General features: G+C 53.7%; 1 long non-coding RNA gene across 1 annotated transcript; it reads right to left on the bottom strand.

Moving 5' to 3' along the window:
- Positions 1-3171: 3171 nt before the first annotated feature.
- LOC124983348 (uncharacterized) lies at positions 3172-10517 on the bottom strand. The gene is made up of 3 exons (XR_007108401.1): positions 8920-10517; positions 6960-7092; positions 3172-6442 (listed from the first exon to the last, which is right to left on the bottom strand). It is a non-coding gene; the product is annotated as an uncharacterized LOC124983348 (long non-coding RNA).
- Positions 10518-18389: the final 7872 nt, after the last annotated feature.

Raw genomic sequence — 18389 nt, 5'->3', positions numbered from 1 at the left:
CTAAAAATTTTTTTAAAAAAATTAGAACAATTATAACAATATACTATAATGAAATTTATGCAAACATGGTCTTTTCTCTCAACACATCTTCTTGTATTCTACTCAGTCCTCTTGGGATGATGTGAGATGGTACAGTACCTACACGGTGAGACAAGGCATGACGCAGGCATTGTGGCTGCTCCATGAGGGACTTTGAATACAAGCACTGCCCTGTGTACTTGGCTCTGATGACTGAAAAGGCCCCTAGGAGACTAAGGGCGGGTCGCACACACAGCGTGGATACGCCGGACAGAGAACGATTCGCTTCCCAGGTTGGACAGGGCAGGACGGTGTGAGGCTTCACCACACTACTCAGAATGGCATGCAATTTAAAACTCATTATTTATTTACTTCTGGAACTTTCCACTTAGTATTTTCAGGCTGTGGTTGACCTCAGGGAACTCAAGCCTCAGAAATCAAGACAGAGATGAGGGGGAACAACCATCCCTGTGCTGGTTCCCTTCCAGTAGGCATGACAGCTGCAGCCTTCCCACATGCACTGGTTACAGTCCAGCTGACCAGCTCCTGGGACTCAGTTTCCTCATCTGTAAAATCGGTTGTTAGCATCTGCTTTGCCCACTGCCCAGGGCTGTTGGGAGAACAAATATGGACGTGAAGGGCTGTTGCCAGTGAGGGTGGTTTAATCTCAGGCAAGTTAACAAATGCTGCCCCAGTTTCCTACGACAGTCCTCCTGCCACCATAGACAACTCCTGCTGGGTTCGCAGAGGAAGCTCACCTCTGTCACATGACTCCTGTCACTCAGGCTTCTGGGTGGAGGTGTGTCCAGGAGACTTGTGGGTGAAGGGGCTTGGAGTCAGGCTGCTCGTGTCCAAACCCTGCCTCCAGCACTGGCCCCAGCTGCATAGCCTCCACGGCTTAGTCACACCTGAAAGGTGGGCATGAACAATAGCTGGCATGAGCACTCAGCATGAGCTCCCATCCCACCTGATGTGTCCCCCACATGCATGGCCATCTCTGTCATCAGCTCCCTCAGGCGGTCATGTCACAAACTGATGGTGGCTCCCAAGGGTGGACACTCACCTAGGATGACCTCTCCCATCCTCCGGTGTTTCCTCTGTTTCTGTTATTTTTACGCCACACGCAACCCCACCGGCATGGGAAAAATGTTAAGTAATTGATGGTTTGACCATTTTCTTTTCTTTTTTAAAATTTCTATCTAGGATCCTGGGAAAGGAGATATTTGCCCATGATCTGGGATGTCAGGAAGCAAGCCCAGGGGTGGGAAGGCGGTTAGAGCAGGTCTCATGACGTGCACGTGCCCCTCGGAGCCAGAGGCTCTCGGCTCCCGCAGGTGTCTCTGTGTCTGCCTCTAAGCCGGGCACACCCCTTGACCCTTCCTGTAGCCACCAAAGCTTCTATCGCAGTGCAAGCCAGCAGGGCCTGTCTGCCCTACCTGCAGACACTCGCCTCTCGCTTTCTTATTATTGGTATTAGCAGTGCTGGGATTGAACCCAGGGCTGCTCTACCGCTGAGCAACATCTCCAGCTCTTTTCCATTGTTCTGAATTTTGAGATGGTTTTGCTAAGTTACCCAGGCTGGGCTTGAACTTGTGATCCTCCTTCCCCAGCCTCCGGGTCACTGGGATTACAGGCATGCACCACAGAGCCTGGCTTGCTTTCTGACTTTTATGTTTAGAGCTATTATTATCGGACGTTTCTTTGTCAGTTAACTATAATTTTAAAGACATCAGTCTCAAACACTGCACAGTGGGCTTTGCTGTGTGGTGGGAAACAACCAGCCCTCACGCTCTAGCAGGTGAGGCAAACCCAGGCAGGTGTACCCGGTACTGCCTGACAAGAAAGGGGAGAGACCGTGCCCAGGGATGGGGCTGACCCAGGAGGCCAGGAGAGCCACGCCGGCCAGTCCTGCTCCCTCTGGGTGCTCATGAGGGGTCACTTCCATGGAGTTCCAGGTGTCCCCAGCTCGTGGGCCACACTGTCGAGCCATGAGCACCTTGGTGGTAGTCCGCAACAAAGGGCCACGGGAGGGGAGGGAGCCTGGCGGGGAACCAGCAAGCAGCCATTCGAGACCACAGGGTGCCACCTGGTGGCCGCCCTGCGAATCGCTTCCGCGGATGAAGCCGCTCAGGCGGGCAGGCCCAGGGAGGTAGGCTTAGGGGACAGGTGGGGAGGACAGGCTCAGGGTCAAGCTGGGTGGGGGCAGGCTGGGGACTTGCCGAGCAGGGACTAAGCGCCCCAGTGCTCTCAGGGAGCACTGTGCCGGGCTGCTGGCCCCGGCCTGGCCCAGGCGTCGGCTGGAGACCCTGGTGTCTGTCCAGCAGCGGGAGAGTGTGCTTCCATCCTGGCCACTCCTGCCCCTCGCAGCAGGGTCACATCATCCTGCTTTGCAGGGGGACACGCTCAAAGAACTCAGGGGCCACCGGTGGGTGGAAGGAGCCCACCTACACCACAGGGCCAAGAGCCAGCAGTCCTAGGAGGGTCTCCCGGCCACTCATCAAAACCCGCATCCCTACGGTTTTGCCCCGTCTGTGCTTGTTCAGCCTTTGAATGACCTTGGCTTTTCACGTGGGGCCTACAGACAGCCCTCGCCATCCCGGAAGACCCCCGTCAGGTCAGCTGAGTGCCAGCCTCGGTTCTGGCAGACACCCTGCCCTGTGGGGCAGCGAGGCAGGCCTGGAGGCGGGAGCGGGAGGCGGACACCTAGTGGCGAGAGGATGCACAGGACGCACACTGCGCGCCCATGACTGTCTTGTCTTGCTGTCCCCAGTGCCAGGCGTGCTGAGGGCCAGAGCCCCGTGGGGGTTCAGGGACGTCTCCAGAGCCCTCAGGAGGTTGCCGGCATTTTCCGTGTTCCTCTGGCCACGTGTTCCTCTGGCACAGAACTCCAGACACATCTGACCAGCTGCACGTTGTGGGCTGGGGACACTGGATGTCTCTTGAGCCCGCTTGTCAGTCCTAGGCTCCCGTGGTTGGAGTGTCCTGGATCAGTGTTTATGCACACAATGAAATAAAAGCTGTGTATTGCCTGGAAAAACTGGTATCACACACACCCAGGAAAATGAACAATTCCTATTGGATGAACTCAGTTTTAAATGTTTACTATACATAAATTTTCTTTTAATCATTCCTTTTAAGAAAGAAAAGGCCAAGTCCTGCTGAAGCCCTCCAGAGCACACAGAACAAAGAGAAAAGATTCTTGTCAAGCCAAATGCGGAAGGCCTGCTCCAGCTCCCCCAGTTCTATCTTAGAAGGGAAGCTTTGTCCTATTGACATTCAAGATCATTTTCCAGGAGCTCAGGTTACCCCCTTGAAGATTTTTAGGAAGCTTCATGATATGGGGACACTGTTGAAACATTGGCTGCTTGGCTTCTGCTAAGCAATCAGATGCAGAGATCAAATCCGGTTCTGCCCACTTAGCTTAGGGATTTCTGGTTATCTCAGGCAAAATGAGTTTGCAACTTTAACCCAGACTTCTGAGAGAAGCCAGGCAGCTTCCGCCGCTTTTGTGCATGTGCATGTTTTCTTACCAAGGGTCTCTTGGGAAGCTCCACCAAGGGCACGACTTGCTCTTTAATATCTGACACAGGCTGCATTCAGAAATACCGGATTGTTGAAGGAGCAAGAAAAACTGTCTTCCTTTTATAAACTGGAAGGAATGTTGGGAAAATACATTTTCTTTTCTTTCTTTTTTTGTGCTGAGACTCAAACCCAGGGCCTTAAGCAGGCTAAGCTGAAGCTCACCACTGAGCTACACCCCCAGCTCTGGTTGATCTCCTTCATCAGACCCTGGGGTCTTTCCTTTAGAACGTGAAGTTCTGAAATCAATTGTGGGCCACTCTCACCCTGTCCCAAACTTTAAGTGTCTGCTTAAGATATTAAAACGTATCAGAATGAAGTGTGCATGGCCATGCTGCCCGGGGACCCACGCACGTCTGCTCATTTGCTAGTGAGCCTCGGAGGGGTGTGTTTGCATGTGGGCTCAAGCCCTGGGGCAGGCCTCCCGTTTCTGTGCTGAGTGTTCATTCCTGGGGAAAGGAGTGTCTGGCAAATAGGAATATATTATAAATCACATTTTTAGTGAGAATGACAAAGCTCAGGAACCCTGGCCTCGGGGAACCTATCCAATTTGTCAGTTAAACTCAGCCTCCTGACAAGCAGCGAGCCCGTGCCTGTCCAGGGAGGGCCTGTTTGGGAGCTGTCGACCATGCAGGGCACGGTGGGAACACAGAGTGGAATGTGGGCACCCCTGTGCAGAGGGCTGGCGTGGCTCCTCGGCTGACCACCTGTCTCTGAGTCACGCACCACACAGGGACCTTCTCAGACCCCAGGTGGGCAGGCGGATGAGCCTGAGAAAACAAGGCTCCCATGCAGGGGGCTTTTGCTGCTCAGGGTCGTAACCCTGCTTGGAATCTGTTCCTTTTATGAAGGGGCCGCTGGACTGTCTAAAAGAAAACCATAAGCCCAAGCAACGAGCATCTCATTGGGAGGCGGTCAAGGCCCTTCCCGCACGCGTGGGTCCACACAGCGCTTCGTGGGACGAGAGGACAGGGAGGGCCGTGATTTTGAGCCCTATTGTTTGACAATTCTGAAATGTCTACGGCTTGAGAAGGTGCAGGTCTGGGTTCACGGAGGGGCCTGGGAGTCGGCAAACGAATGGGGACTTTATTCTTCACAATGACGTACTTTGCAGAGCACAGAGGGTGCAGCCAGGGGGCCCATAACTACAAACACATGCTCCTGCACTGTCCCAGTCCAGGGACCTCATGGCCTCTGGGGGGCCAGCAGCTCCGGGCAGCATTGCCACCATGCGAGCCCAGCACTGACCCTGGACCGAGGCTCTGAGTGCTATCTGCAGACCACCTGCTTCAGAGCCCGAGGCCAGCAGCGCTGGGGAAACGGCATCTCTGAGCCCACCCTGGCCCTCCAGGTTGGAACCGTGGGGAGGGCCTTAGGATCTGCACTCAGCCATCGTCTCAGGTGGTTCGAGAGCACGTGGTGGGGGGAGGCCCAGCTGAACCTTCCACACCTTTGCCCTGCCTAGGGGTGGACAGGCCACATGGCTGACCCTGTTCTAGGGGGCAGCACCCCACAGGAGCCAGGATTCCAGGATGTTGTCCCTCGTGCCTCCCAGTGGCCCTGGCACCTGGCCCTGCTCCAGCCTGCTCACAGCATGTGGCCCAGGGAGGCTTCAGGACTGAGACGGGCAAAGGTCACTGGAGGATGCCAGCTCTGGGTCCTGGTTCTCCCCCCAAGCACCTCTGTGACCTCTCCGAATCCAGTGCTCAGCCCACAAAATGCTGATGAGGGGGCTTGTCTCTGCTTCTCTAAGGAGGAGACCCTGTCTCTGCTTCGTCCCCCACCTATTTTAGTCCTGGAAGACTAAATGGGGTAGGAAGACGAATGTGGTAGGGCCCAAGTTCTCGGCAGATGTGCCTGCTGGTCTCAGAGCTGTGTGCCTGCCACAGACACAAAGTGCCAGCCAACCCCACAGGCCACCTGCAGCCCCTCATTCTGGGGACGCCCCCACGGGAAGCCCCATCTCCTTGGAGACAGTAAGATCAGATCATGAGGCTTCTCCTCACCTACCTGCCTGGAGACGTGCTTAAACAGGCCAGGGGAGGCGAGATCCAGGCCTCTCTCTCCCTGCTGCTGTCCTGCAGCCCCGACCCCACCCTCGGATCCCCACGCTTCAGAGGGTTTGCCCCCTGGGCTCCCAGGGCCTCTTTCCATTCTCTAAACCCACCTCAGAAGCCCCTCCTTCAGGAAGTCCGCCCAGCTGCTGGCCCTCCTGTGTCAGAACTGACTGTCCTGTGGCCTCTGCTGTCACTTCCAGCTCCCTCTGGCTTCACTGCCCACCTCCCTTCATAGGAGCACCTTCCTGGAGGTCAATCAACAAACACTCATTCTGTTCCTCCCCTGGCTGGCACGGCGCTGGGTCCCTCTCTGAGCGAGCTCCCCTGGAGGAGAGGAGCCCTGGGGAAGTGACTTGTCCTGCTGGGCCTAAAGGAGGACATGGACCAGACGAGGACAGAGGCCTCTCCTCGTCTGACCTTTGTGGGGGCTTGGAAGGTGCCAGACTGGAGACGGAGAAGGTGAGTGATTGCCAGCCACACCGTGGTATTGCCATCACCCTCTGCTTCCCTTGCTGCTGAGCCCAGCCGTGCGTGCGCGATGCGGAGCCACCCAGCCATGTTCTCACAGCCCTTCAAGGTGGTGCTATGACTGTGTGTGGAGGAGGACACCAGGCACAGAGAGGTTGAGTAGCTGGCACAGGTCACACAGCTAGGCAGGCACAGCTCTGGGCGCCTCCCGTGCCAGAGCGTTCTTGGTCCTCTCTGCTACTCCAGGCTCGTCCTCAGAGGACAGGACTCATCTCCAGCTCCTGGTGTCCAGGTGCAGTGATCACGGACACATTGCAGACCTGAGGGAAGGAGGTGGCAGTGAGACGGAGGGCCTGGTGATGGTGGCCTGGGTGCATGAGGGGGGCCAGGGGGAGGGAGACCCACTGAGACTGCCCGCCTGTCACTAACCCCTGACCTCTGTGGTGACCCCAGGGCTAGTGGTGGCCAGGTTCCAGAGGGCGGCCTGGAACATAGGAAGCTGGACACTCCCTGCCCCCATGGCGGCAGCCCCTGGCTGGGCGTCGCCTTGCCCACGCGGGGCCCTGGCCCCTCTGGGTTCACACACCCCAATGGCACCTGCAACTGGAGCTTGTGACCCCTCCTCCTGACCTGCCCCTGCACCAGGAGATCTGGCCACTGGAAGAGGCCCCGTGGACGCCGAGGTGGCCGTGGGCCTGGCCTGCCTCCACCCAGCTCCGCCAGCCAAGGGCAGGGCGCCGCGTTCCCTGGGAGCTCTTGATGCAGGTCCCATCCTCTGCGAAACCACAGCCGTCCATCAGAAAAGCAAAGCCCAGGCCGCGCCCTCGAGCCGCTCACCATTCTCTTTGATCCATTAAAGCCCGGGAGTGCGTCCTTCATCGTCTCTGGAGTGTGAGCCCAAGAGGGAGCGATTATCCATGGAGTGCTCCTCCAAGTGTTTACCCCGCGACGAAAGCACACTTGTGAGGACCTGGAAGAAAGAAGGAGTATGTCTGTCTCTCCAGGTGCCGTCCATGAGAATACTAATGAATTAATGATTTACCCGTGATTTCTGTGTCTGTTTGCTTTGCTGCCCGTGAGCACACAGCGTTTCCTTAGCAACGCTGACATCAGGCCCAGCGCGGGCCCTCTGAGGACCAGAGGGCAGCTCTCAAGGAGAGGCGGCCGTCTCTCCTGCTTTTGCAGTGTTTGCCAAGGGGAAAATGATAAATGGGTGGGTTCCAAAGGAGCCCTTTCTCCTCTCCGCTTCCTTCCCATTACCACTGAGATGTGACACTTGAGCCACCTACCCCATCAGCTCGTAATTCCACCCCTTCCTTCTCGACTCGCCTTCCGCCTTAACCAACAGCCTGTTTTCACCAGTGCGTGTGGGTGGTTTGTAGCCGTGGACGCACTTGTGTGTGCACACGCTCTGTCCACTCCTGACGGATGATTCTCTCAGTGTTAAAAACTTAGTCCTCTCCTAGCTCTTGTACAAGACCATTCTGGAGACTCAAAGAGAGCTCACAGAGTGTTGGTGGGTGAGCACGGAAATCTCTGGATTTGCAGAGTAGAAAAGCTACTGGGTCACAGTAGCTCAAAAGGCAGCAAGTCAGATTTCCTCGTGAAAATACTTACAAAGGAATCTGGCCAGACAGGTGAATGTGGGTGGCTAAGGGCAGGTAAGACTCAGGCCCGACTTGATGGCACTTTCAATGAGCTGGCAAGGCTATGGAGAATGTGCTTGTGACTTCCTTTGTGGGGAAGGGAAATCTATTTGTGGAGAAGAAAATTAACACGTTTTGCAAGAAGCAGCACATGAGGAGGAAAGGGCACCTTCTCTACAGTCCATGATCATGCAGGATCCACGCGGGAGCCCTCTTTGCGGGGGCTGCCTGGTCTCGGATCTGAGAAGCAGGGATCATGAGCCAGGTGAAGCTCAGTGGTAAGGGCGGCTAGAGGGTCAGACACAGCTTTTGGCCTTGGTAAGTCATTGACCCAGTGGGACAGCCGGGTCCAGACAGCAGTGAAGCGGGGACAGGAAAGGGGGTTTGTTGAGCCCTTAGGGGCTGGAACAGCATTCCCCGGCACTGAGGTTGAGCGAGGCCTCACAGTCACACAAATCAAGGGAGAAGACATCGTCTCACTGCAGATTAACAATTATCATGTTCCTTCCTGTGTGAGCCAAATTCACCAAACCCACAGGCGTGAGCGGCTCTGCCCGTGGAGGTCAGCGGAGAGCGGACACTGGCGGGCAGCGGGGCCTCTGCAGCACAGTCGCAGGGGCGGCGCTCCCAGGCTCACGCCCTCGACTGAACATCCCGGGGTCCTAGGATGCAGCCAAGAGCCCTGGGCTTGAACCACTCCGTGGTCCACAGGGTCCTGTTTTTGAGACTACCTGGGGGTCTGAAGGTGTGGCCTGGGGGCCCTAGGACTCCAGAGGGGGACGGAGTTGCTCTGGGGCCAGGGCCAAGGCCACAAGGAAGCACCAAGACTTTCTATTGTTTTCACCAAACCTGGCCCAGATTTTGAGGGGCTGGTGCTTCTGTGAGTAGGGTAACTGGGGAGTAGCCAGTCCCACCTTCCACTCGCTCACGTTTCCTGTAACAATTTTGACACATTTTAGAAGTTGCTCCCAAGACAGGCCAGCTGACCTGAAGCTGGGCATCTGGCAAGTGAGCAGAGCTGCGAGTCGGAGTACACTGCCCAGTGCTCCGCACAGTCACCAGCCCTGTCCCCGCCCGGCCTGCAGGCTGCTGGGCAGGTAAGGCAGGCCTGGGAGGCTCCAGCGCAGCCCTGCCTCCTACTCTCAACTCACCAATGACTCTGCAAGACGGCCGCCCATCTCGGCATCTTGAGTGAAGGACAGCAAGGGCTTGAAACCCCTCTGCAAGTGGCCTGCGCCGCCGGGCTGCGGGTCCTCCGATTGGGCTAATTCATGGGACGGGGCCTCTGAAGCGGTTCTGCCCAGCTCGCCGGGACACACGTGTTGGCTGGGGGCTTCCTGGTCCTCTTCCATGAGCAGTGGCTGTTTAGACCTGTTCTCACCAGGCAGCGCCTGCTGAGGCCTAAGTGGAGGGGCACGCGGCCCAGCCCACTGCCCCCTGCTGGGAGTTCCAACATGGTTTCCTTGTGGCTTTCTTTGGGCATTTTTCTTTTCCTTTTACACAATCTTTGAGAGGACTTTTAAGAAAGGAAAATTCCAACGAACACAAGCAAATAGTTTTAGAGTTTAGTATCTCTAGGGAAATCCACCCCAGAAGATAGCTTGTTAAAAGCACAGTCCTTGTGGCAAAGTGGCAGGCGTGGTCAGTGACCTGGCCACGGGGTGTGCATGGCCCAGCCTCCCACACATCCAGCCATGTGGACCACCACAGTCAGTGTGGGCCATCATGGACACCATGGACATGAGTGTTCTTATGAGGAACACGGCTGTATTTTGAGACCCAAGAGCACGGTGAAGGGTAGAGAGACTGGCATGGTCCACCTGCTGCCATGTTTTAGTGCTGCTGCTGCTGCTGCGTGACCTCACCTCCATGATGCAACCTCTCTGTGCCCCAGTTTCCCCACCAGCAAAAGGTGTGATTCAAAGAGCACTAACTCAGGGTAGATGCCTATATTGAATGAAGTGAGGCTTTTAGTGCCCCTGGAGCACACCTGCCAAGCTATGCTCTATCTCCAGCTGCCAGCGGGTCTCAGGATGTCCACACTTGCCTTGAAAGAGTCCAGCCTTTCGGTGCCAAGGGATAAGAATCAGGGCTCCTCGTGGACAGAAACTCCCCCTTGATCCTTATCTTGGTTCTGTGGGGGAAAGATTATCACCCTCCACCCTATTTGCAGACAAAGAAAAAAGAGCTCAGCAAATTGCAGGACTTTGTCCCGTGTCACAGCCAGATGTGGCAGAGGCAGGGACCTAGTCCGTGTCTGTGACTTCGAAGCACATAGGATTATTTTTTCATTTTGCCCACAGTTGATGTTCTGTTGTGTAAGGATGATGAATCCAAATGCAAACAAGATAAATGGGACTTCTTCAAATGCCAGCCCTCACCACGATGCTTTTGGCCAAGACTATCGTAGGTAACCCTGTGGGACGCAGCTGCCCTTCAGGAACCCAGGACCACCCTTCCTACTTCAGGGTCACAAGGTGACACAGAGGCACTGCGTCTGGCTGCTGTGGTGGTTGCACCACCAGATCCATCTGCGGGTCTGCGTCTGGGTTGTCTGTGTTGGAGGGTTTCCACTCTGCCCAGCCCTGCTCTTCATCCTGAGCCTGGCTCTGTCCCCGTAGGCCAGGCAGATGGTGCTCAGCATTCCTCCTCCTGCTCAGGCTGAGCTGGAGGGAGTCAGAGCTTGCTCATCCTCGGAAGCCGTCGCCTGCTGGCTCCTTCTCGACTCCAGCGTCCTTATCAGCCAGTGTCTCCTCCATGACTTAGATTTTCCAGGGCTGGTCCTGTCCCACACACTCAGGTGGCTGCTTAAGACAAAACAACAGAAGCACATTCTTGCTTGGGTGTTTGGAAGTGAGGTCACAATCCCAAGCTATCTATCATTTAAGAGATCGAACACGGGCCCCCTGCGGACTGCAAGCCAGAACACAAAGCTCTCTCCCCACGACCTGCTCTGGGGGACAAGGAGTCACTTTCACAGTGGGGCTAGTCAGAGAAAAAGAAGACGACCTGTCACCTTTGTCCATGGGGAAGGAACAGATCAGGCACTCCTCCGGTGGGGCGTGGGCGGGTCACGTGAGTTGCTACAACAGGACACTCAGGTCATGCCCCTAATCAGTGGCGGCTCCTGTCCCCTCCTTGGCTTGGAGTTTCCCTCTCCCTACATCTTTCTCGTCCTCTGCTTCTGCCTCTTTCTCCTAAGTAATATTCTTTTCCTCCATGCTCTATTCACCACCGCAGGCGGCCCCTCTCTCCTGTTCTTGCAAGGTTCCTTTCTCAGAGCATTCTGTTCTTGTTTGACCAATGTAGTATCTTCTCCAGTCTCTCTAAGGATCTGCTTATGGCTTTCATAGTTGCTTGTTGAAGTTCTTGCCCATTCTTTCATCCTGTTATTTTTTAAAATCTATTTACTTTGATCTTAGATCTCAGAGACTTCTCTCAAAGTCCAAAGCTCCTAGTTGTCCCTCACGGGAGTCACAAAGGATACAGGTAGGCAGGACTGTATTGGTAGTGAGAAGGATGGATGTGACTCCTAGATTCAGAATATGTGAGGTCTGTCTTGGAGAGGAAGTTGTGCTTTGGAGGGACTGATGCCTCCCCACCGGAGGCTCTTGGTGAGCAGAGGCCACCTGATCTGCAAACTGACTCTTGGATTTATCTCAGAAACACCCGTGTTCCCAGCTGCCTGCACCACATATGTGTGTGAGCGTGGTGCATCGCTGCACCTCCGACAACTGGGACTTCTGGTCCCTAAGGACATCGCTCCTGCTGTCACTGAGCAGGCAGCCCCGCTCCCTCCCATCTACAGAGCCATGGCCATCGCCAGACTAGGGGCTCTAAACCATGATATTCACTACTCATTTGAGCACACCCAAGTTAAGGGGGGTTTAGTCCACTTTTTCACTGCTGTGACTACAAGATCTGACCAGAACAATTTTAAAGGAGGAAAGTTTATTTGCGGGCTCACAGTTTCAGAGGTCTTAGTCCACAGAAGGCCGGCTCCATTCCCCGGGGCTCGAGGTGAGGCTGAACATCATGGTGGAGAGCGTGGCAGAGGGAAGCAGCTCACATCATCAGGAAGCAGAGAGACTCCACTCTCCAGATGCAAAATATATACCCAAAGCCACGCCCCAGTTCCCACCTCCTCCAGCCACACCTACCGCTTCAGTTACCACTCTGTTAATCCCTATCTGGGGATTAACTCACTGATGGGTTAAGACACTCACAACCCAATCATTTCTCCTCCAAACCTTCTTGCATTGTCTCACACATGAGCTTTTGGGGGACACCTCACATCCATACCATAACAGGGGGTTCGCCAGTACCTCAGGGACCCCAGGCTGCATAGGCTTTTATATGAAGGGTCTCATTCTCTGCTTCACACACCCTTCCTGACTCCTCCAAGGCAGACCAAGTGTTCACTGTCCTCCCTAATTGCAATTTGATTCATTTGCATGTGACTTTTTCATTCCAGTTCTTTGAACTAAAGGGCCCTGTTGCCAGGGCAACTGGGAGCCAGGCTTGGCCCTCCTCCCTCCCTGGTTGTCAGGGAGACGGTATTGGATCCCCCGTGCTCAGCTCCCCCCACCCCAAGGCAAGCTCTGGAGTCTCCTGTTTATTCACCTATTTCTCCCCAGGGGCTTGGTGGGGAGATTTCTCAGCTGGGTCTGGTTGTACGTCCTTGTTCTTGTCCTGAGCCTGAGCCCTCCTCTGGGATTCTGCAGGTACTGCAGGGGATGGTCTGTCAATCCAGTAAGGTCACAACAGGGACTTGGTGCTGTTGTCCAGCAGGACCCTGCTCCACATGAAGGGCAGAGCTTCTCATCCTCTCTCCCCTTCTGACTTGCCCTTCTGGCCCTTTGGCCCTGGGGCAGCAACGCTTCTTCTGCTCCAAGTCTCTGCTTCCTTTACTCTAAGGCATGTTAGCCCAGGAAGCTCCGGGTTCCTGATACTGCTGGATCGATCGGGGAGTGAGTGACCCTCGCGGTGCCCACACCATGCTGGCTATTTCACAGCTCAGGAGGGCCGAGTGGCAAGAAGGGCGGGGACCAGCCTGTGAAGGACGGAGGACGGATCCTGGGCCCCCTGAGCCACACTTTCCTTGCTTCTCCCCGGAGCTACGTCGCCCAAATGGTCTGATTTTCCCAGAAGGCCCTTGGGAGGAAGTGGGCCTGTGTCAGAGGACGGTCACTCACCGGGGAGTGGTTTGAGGTGCACCAGGGAGCCTCTGGCTACTGCCACCCGACAGCCCAGGTAGACCCCTGACAGCACCTGATGGCAGTGTGGACTCCCCAGGACACCTCATAGTCACTGGCACTTCAGGAGGGAAATTCTAAACAAGAAAGAGAGAGAGAGAAGGATAGAAAGAAGGAAGGACATTACCCTATGTAAATTTATGATTACACAAATGGTATGCCTTTACGCCATGTACAGAGAAACAACATGTATCCCATTTGTTTAAAATAAATAAATAAATAAATAAATAAATAATTTTAAAAAATTAAAAAAAAAAAAAGAAAGAAGGAAGGAGGGACCAAGCGAGGAAAGGAAGGAAAAGAAAAACAATCTTTTAATTCCAAATCTGTTTCTTACTAGGTCTGTGACCTTGGGGTACGAACATTATGTGAAGCTTTTTATTGTTTTGTTTTCAATTGTTTCAGTATTACTTTAAAAAACTTACTTTAAACATTTTGTTTGTGAAACCCTACTCACTGGCGGCTTGGTGCTTCTGCCCCGTCTCTCTCTGGCGGGATGGAACCCAGGGCTTCACACAAGGTAGGCAATGCTCTACCTCTGAGTTAGCCCCAGCCTGGACGTAGCACCTCTGATTCACAAAATGACTGCAGAGAAGGGCGTTATTCTTTGCATTTTGTCCACCAGGAAGCAGACATAGAGGGTTGAAGTGACTTGTCAAACCCACATAGCTGTCCAGCAAGCGGCTGGCTCATTGCAAAGTTCTTTTCCTGTTTGAGAGGCTACCTGCTCAGAGCCACGGGGCTACACTCCCAGTCCCCGGAGCCACCTTTAAATGACAGAGGTGTGTCTCCTTGAAGAGAGGCTGTGAATCTTATTCAGTGTGCATCTAGCAGCCACACTAACCTTGAGAGAGAGAGAGAGACAGAGAGAGATAAAGACAGAGAGAGAGAAAGAGAGATAAAGACAGGGGGGGGGGAGAAAGAGAGAGAGAGAGAGAGAGAGAGAGAGAGAGAGAGAGAGAGAGAGAGAGAGAGAGAGAGAGAGGGAGAGAGAGAGAGAAAGAGAGAGGTCTTTGAAGGATGCAAAAGCCCTTGAGACACTGTCCCCATGGAACATGGACACCGATGGGACGATGAGTGTGAGCCTGTTATTTTCCTGGCTTTTGCCAAGTGTTCCAGTCCGACCACGAGGTGCGAGGGCTTCCCTGGACTCGGACCCTGCCGGGGTCTGTTCGGGGGAAGGCCAGCGCCCTGTCAGCAGGTCTTTCCTGGGTGTGAGGAAGGTACTGACTTTCACCAGCTGACATTTCAGCGTCTGAAGTGATTGTTTCCTGTGCCATTGGCGACTGCTCACTCTTGCTTTAGTTTGTTTTTCCTCTATTTTCACTTCCACCCTAAGCCAGGGGGCTGAGCTGGGAAGCAGAGACTGTCTTTCCAGAGGGGTGAATTCCACGAGCCCCGGGCCTCAGGGACCTCACTTGTCAAATAGGAAATGAAAGAAAAGTAAGAACCTTGTCCTGAGGATGAGCGTGGTGAGCGCAGGCGTCCCCCCTGCCCGGCCCGAGTGTTCCCGAGTCCTCCTCTTACACAAAGCCCTGGCAACCGGGGCACGGTGGTGCAGCTGCAGCCCCCGCGACACAGGAGGCTGAGCCAGGGGTGTTGCTTCAACCACACGTTCAAGGCCAGCTTGGCAACATGCAAGGCCCATCTCAAAGAGAAAACGAGGACTGGCTGGGGCTCAGTGGTAGAGCACCTGCCTCGCACCTGTGAGGCACTGAGTTCAATCCTCAGCACCACATAAAAATACATAAGTAAAATAAAGGTATTGTGTCATCTACAACTAAAAAAAAAATCTGTTCTTAAAAAAGAAAAAGAGAAGAAAAACGAATATGCCTGGGGGTGCAGCTTGGTGGAGCCCCTGCCTCCCTTGCTGGCCCCGGGCAGACCCACAGCACCGCCAGGAAGCAAGCGGATGAAAAGGCCCCACCGCGCTTGGGAAAGAGGAAGGCGTGCTTCGCTGAGCACTGAAAGGCCCGCCTCAGCTGGGTGTTCTATGGGGTGTGGAACAGAAAAACCACTCAGGCTGGGTGGCGCACATCTGTAATCCCTGCGGCTCGGGAGGGTGAGGCAGGAGGACTGTGAGTTCAAGGCCAGCCTCAGCAACTAAGTGAGGACCTAAGCAACTTAGCGAGACCCTGTCTCTATATAAAACATAAAAAGGACTTGGGATGTGGCTCAGTGGTTAAGCACCCCTGGGTTCAGGCCCTGCTACCAAAAATGAGAAGAAAAAAGAAAAAAGATAGTGGGTGAAGACACACTCAGCATAAATGCAAGGGCACAGACGGGGCAGAGCACTCTAGCCCGCACCAGGGAGCCCCACCTGTACTGCACATCAACTCCCCAGCTCTGGGAGCCTCCGGACGCCGGCACCAGAGGCCGTGCCCGTGCGCCTTGCCTGGCTCCAGAGAGGTGGGCGTGTCATGGAAGAGGCATTTTGCACATGCATGTTCTGTCCTGGAGCCTGGTCACCTTGCCAAAGATGACTCAGTTAAACATGCCACGGAGCCAAGCTGCCCGACCAGTACAGTCACGCCAGGTATCCGATCCACTCACCTGTGCAGCTCCTGGGACATTCCCTGCTTGCCTCCACTGGAATAGAGATGGACGAGGAGGAGGAAAAGAAGACAGGAAGAGAGTCGATCCCAATGAACAGAAAGCAAGAGGGCCAGGACGTGGCTGGGGCCAGGAGGAGGCAACCCACTGCACACTACCCCAGTAAGACTGGTCCTATTCTTACAAAGTACAGAGAGTTCTGGAGAGAAAAAACATGGAAGGAGATGTTACGAGGTTACAAAAGGGACCTGACATGAGGGGAGGAGTCGAAAGACCCACCTTTAAAAGAAAACATGTAAATTGAGACCTGCAGGAGCGGAGCCAGGTGAGGAAGGTGAGGACAAGCAGATTCGCCAAGGGAACAGCAAGTAGAAGCACTCCCAGGTGGATGTTGGGGGAAATAAAAAGAGGCCGAGGCAGCTGGAGTATCGTGAGGGGGAGGGGCTCGATGCGGGTATCCGGCACACAACAGTATGCAACACAGGCCACTCCATTTAATAACCTCGTGGGGAGCACTCGCAGGGACTGAGAACCCACCGCTGTTTAAATCTCATTCTCTTGAGGTTGGTTTGGATCTGAGTCCTGACCCGGCTGCCTCAAGGGTGGTGAGAGGGTTGCTCAGCTCTTAGAGCTGGTCTCCCATCTGAGGCGGAACTGATAACACCTGCCCCTGGGTATGGGGCTCTGGGTGGCGCTGGGCATGAGGCAGGCTCTCATTAAATGGGTGCTACTGTCCTTGTTCCAAAGATCCACCTCACCCCTGACTTGGGAGTGAGGAGGGACTTGGGCTCTGCCTTGCTTGGCTTCTCAGGTGACTCAGAACCTGCCGGAGAGACAAATGTCATTTTTAGGATGTGTGTGTGAGTACTGGAGGTTGAACCCAGGGGTGCTCTACCTCAGAGCTACACTCCTAGCCCTTTTGAAAAAGTGATATAACGTATTTGTTAAAGACAATAATTTATAGTTTATAAAAGCATACTGCCCGTCCTGGTATACACAAAAATCTCCTGATAGTGGTAATTAGAAACAATGATTTCCACCCCTCTTGGGTCCACACTAATATTTCATTTAAATTGGTTTAATTTTGAAGTGTAATAAGACTGAAGGTCCTGGACAAGGTAATAAAATACTCGTAAGCCTTCTGGATCCTTGGATTGATTAACATCAATAAAGGAGCCAATTCTTGATGTTGTGAAAGAAGCGTGTTCACCTTCGATGACGGTTCCAGGCCCCTGCCGCCTACTCCTGCAGGAGGCGACAAAGCGTCATCCTCCTTGGTAATTTCACCGTCATCAATGCCTCCATCACACTTTCCTGTGCATAGGCCTCTTTTCTGATTATGACGTCAGTTTTGTAATTGCTGTTGCTGGCATACCTCAATTGACCGTAGGGTCGGAACGCAAACTCCAAGAACACGTGGCCAAACTTGCCTTTGTGACCGCGTAGCATCATAGACAAAAGTCACTCTCCATGCCTCGCAAAACTGAACAGACTGAACTTCAGAAGTAGAGCACAATTCCGCCTCTGTTTTGAGACAGCATCTTGCTGAGTTACCCCGGCTGCTTTCAGACTTGCAATCCTCCTGCTTCGGTGTCCTGGGTAGCTGGGATCACAGGTGTGCACCACCCTGCCTGGCTTTCAGGACTTTTTGGGAGACTCTCTCTCCCAAGAAGATACCCAGGTGTGTGTGACTTCTCCCCACCTGATCCTCATGAGCAAAAGGAGCTCGCACAGAAGCAGGAATAAAAGGTTGTCTCAGGGCGAATGTAAAGCCTTAAAAGCTCTGCAGTGTGTGTGTTTGGCAGCAGGTGTGCGGGAAGACACGTGGAGGGCAGCCTGGCACCCAAGGGTGACTTGTAAGTGGGTGAATCCGGGAGACCACGGAATAACACATTTAAATTTCCAAAAGAAAACTCAACAGACCCTGCTCACCTTTCTGAAGGAGGGATTCTTCAGAAACGAAGATAACAAAACGTCTCCCAGAAAAGGCAGATGGGCCGTCCAGGAAAGTCTTCCAGGCTGGAGGAAAGCAGCCCCCATGGAAGACGCGAGGTGCAGCCAGGAGCAAGGACACAGGCTACAGGGAGTATCAGGTAGATATGCACAAATATTAACCATGGAAAACAGTGATAAAGGATAAATGCTGACATGCATGACATGAGAGGCACCAGGGCAGGAGGGGAAAATGGAGATGTGGAGCGCTCACCCACAGGACCACGTCAGGCCCCAGGGCAGGTCCCAGCAGATTCCAAAGGCTGAAATCACACAGAGGTGTGATCTCTGACCACCATGCAATTAAACCAGAAATTAACAACAGAAAAATAATTGGAGAATTCCCAAGTGTTTGGAAATTAAGCAATACACTTATGAATAACCCATGGGTCAGAAAAGAAACCACAATGGAATTAGAAAATACTTCAGATGAATGATAATGAAAATCAATGGATCAAAACTCGAACAACAGCAAAGGAAGTGCTCAGGTGGAAATTCCTAGCATTAAGTGTATGTATTAGAAAATAAGATGGTTGAAAATCAAGGACATAAGCCTCTCTCGAGGAACTAGAGAAAGGAAAAAACTAAGCCTAAATAAAGAAAGCGGGAGAAAGAACATACCAACGGTAGAAATCAGTGACTGGGGAATGGGTATGCGTAGAGAGAATGAACAGACAGGTTAGGAGCTTAAGAAGATTAACAGTGGACGATCCCATCAAGAACCATGTGGCGGCAGACAGGAAAAACCTCAGATTTTTAATCCCAATATTAGAAGTGAAAGGGGTCATGACTACTAATTCCAATCACTCCCCCCACCCCCT

Source organism: Sciurus carolinensis, chromosome 4 (assembly GCF_902686445.1).
Source record: "Sciurus carolinensis chromosome 4, mSciCar1.2, whole genome shotgun sequence".
Classification (NCBI taxonomy): Eukaryota; Metazoa; Chordata; class Mammalia; order Rodentia; family Sciuridae; genus Sciurus; species Sciurus carolinensis.
This window is presented reverse-complemented; position numbering and strand designations above follow the sequence as displayed.